We start from the raw sequence: 2,783 nt of genomic DNA on the forward strand, positions 1-2,783 counted from the left end.
CAATCTTCTTGTGCAAAAGTATCACTTATTATGTTTTCTCTATCATTTATTATGTTTGGGGCCATGGCAAATACACAAATGAAATAACATTCCATTTCTTCTTTACAAAGGAAAATAATACTAGAATTTGTCCTGAAGGAATATAGTAAATAAAGCTATCCATTTAAAGTACTGGGCGTAGTGCTTTACATTTCCTAAATCTTGGTAATATGCATTGCTGTGATTTTCACCATAATCATCATTAGCATTGTTGTTCTTCCTAGATATATTATTATTAAAAATAAAAGTAAGCTCCTTTAATATTCAAGATTTTTTAAAAATTCTATTATTGTATTTTTCCTTATATAATCATTGTAATGTATGTTCAAAGAAGTAGCCAGGAAGAGAATTTTGGAGATGAGTTATATAGAGAAGTATCAATAAATTTCCCAAAATTTGAACAATATATCTAACACACTGCATAGTTCAGCAAACCAAATGACTTCTGTTACATCATGCTATTGATTCTATTCATATACATTTTCCTCTTTCCATAATTTTCTTCAGGACAAATCTGACATCCTTATCCCACAGACTGTAAATTAGAGAATTTAGCATGGGAATGATACAGGTATAAAACACAGAGGACACTTTCCCTTGATCCATGGAGCTCACAGATGATGGTTTCAGGTACATGAATGCTGCAGATCCAAAGAAAACAACAACAGCTAAGATGTGAGAGCTGCAGGTGCTGAAGGCTTTGGACCTGCCCTCAGTGGAGTGATTTGGAGTCCTGGAGAGGATGAAGATGTAGGATGTAAGGATGATTAAGTCAGGTGTCAGGATGTTAAATGCACTCAAGACTAGAACCAATAATTCATTGATGAAGATGCTGGAACAGGATAGTTCCAAGAGTGGGAAGAGATCACAGAAATAATGGTTAATGACCTTGTTCTTGCAGAAAAGGAGCCTCAACATAAATCCTGTATGGATTGTGGATCCAATGATGGCCAAAATATAAACTCCCATTGTGAGGCAGAGGCAGATGTGGTAAGACATGATAACATTTTAAAGCAAGGGATTGTGGATGGCAACTTAGTGGTCATATGCCATTGCAGCCAACGTGTGACACTCTGCAATAGCAAAAGTGCTGAAGAAGTAGAGCTGGGTCATGCATTCAGAGAAATAAATGATGTTCTGCTTTGTCATAACGTTTACCAGCATTTTGGGGGTAATGACAGTGGACTGACTGAAGTCAATAAAGACAAATTGCTGAGGAAATAGTACATGGGAGTGTGCAGGTGAGAACTGAGCCCTGTCAATGTAATCATGTCCAGGTTCCCCACCACCATGACCACATAGATTCCTCGGAAGAGGAGGAAAAGTGACAGCTGGAGTTGTGGCTGTGCTGTGACCTCAGAGAGGATGAACTCAGTCACTGAAGAGTGACTTCCAGGGTCCATTATCCTGTCTGAGTTTCTAAGTATAAAAAGAGTAGATGAGTGTTCTTTTGTGTTCCCTTGTGTGTGTATGTACATGTTTATGTGTGAGGAAGAGTAATTCTGGGGATATCATTAATTTATCCCTCATCAGAAGAAGTTCATAATGTGGGAATCTCTTGAAAAACAATGATTCTTGTTGTAGCAGAATAGAAATTATAGACTTCAAGGAAGTTCTAATTAAGATATCAAATAACATTTTAAAAGAAGATACCGATTCTGAATTTTTAAAGTCATTCACAGCAAATGTTACTACTCTTATTTCTGAGGACTTTTTGTTTTCCTTTCATACCCTATGTGCCTATATTAATATAATGCATGTCAAATGGCCAGTATTTTCATTTCACTCAGAATAAATGATAGTAAGGTATGCTTTCTGTAAGTTGTAAGCAAAGGTTACATAAGGCTGTGAAAAGTAGTTGTATTCGTCTGAGATATTTCTTACAGAAAATCCACTCAGAATTTCAGAAAAGTGAAAGTAAAAGTCGCTCAGTCATGTCCAACTTGTTGTGACTCCATGGATGATACAGTCCATGGAGCTCTTCAGGCCAGAATACTGGAGTGGGTGGCCTGTCCCTTCTCCAGGAGATCTTCCCAACCCAGGGATCAAACCCAGATCTCCTGCATCGCGGGCAGATTCTTTTCCAACTGAGCTATCAGGGAAGCCCTAGAATTTCAGAAGAACTGGTCAACTATCAGCTTCATTCCAGCTGAGATCTGCTTTAGAGCTCACCTTCTTCCAACCCGGACCATGACCCAGGAGTTTAGAAACACAACTGCTTAGCAGGCATCATATTTATATCTCAACAGATTTTCCAAGTCCCAGAAAAACCCTGCTCCTATTTCTAATTTGAATACTCTAAGGGAACATAAAGGAGTGGCATATATTTAAGTCATATATTCCACCACTCTGACCCTGGGAGCAGTGCACTAAGAATGGTTTAGGCAATTTGAGTTTCATGGTTGAAGTACTGGCAGTCAAATAATTGTTCATATTTCCAAAATATAATAATGGTTTTTGAAGACAAACACTAAGGGTCAATTATGCGGTGCTTTTTAAAAATAATCATGCATTTTACATATGTTCTCCATAGAATTCAAAGATGGTGGGGATATGAATTAGTAGAGCACATGCAAAATAGAAGTAGAAATTTTAATTAATATTAGTCAACAGTTACATTAACTAGTTAGTGTATTTTTTTAAAAGACCAATATGTTTTTAGTTTAAATTTACAAAGGTTAGTAGATCGCAGAAAGTGGAAACCCATGTTCCTACTTAATGCGCAAGCAATAGTTGGGTTAGTA

At 37.0% G+C, this 2,783-nt stretch overlaps 1 pseudogene; it reads right to left on the minus strand.

Annotated features, from left to right (window-relative positions):
• Window positions 1-510: 510 nt before the first annotated feature.
• On the minus strand, window positions 511-1,442 carry LOC133066752 (putative olfactory receptor 8G3; annotated as a pseudogene).
• Window positions 1,443-2,783: the final 1,341 nt, after the last annotated feature.

Source organism: Dama dama, chromosome 2 (assembly GCF_033118175.1).
Source record: "Dama dama isolate Ldn47 chromosome 2, ASM3311817v1, whole genome shotgun sequence".
Lineage (NCBI taxonomy): Eukaryota > Metazoa > Chordata > Mammalia > Artiodactyla > Cervidae > Dama > Dama dama.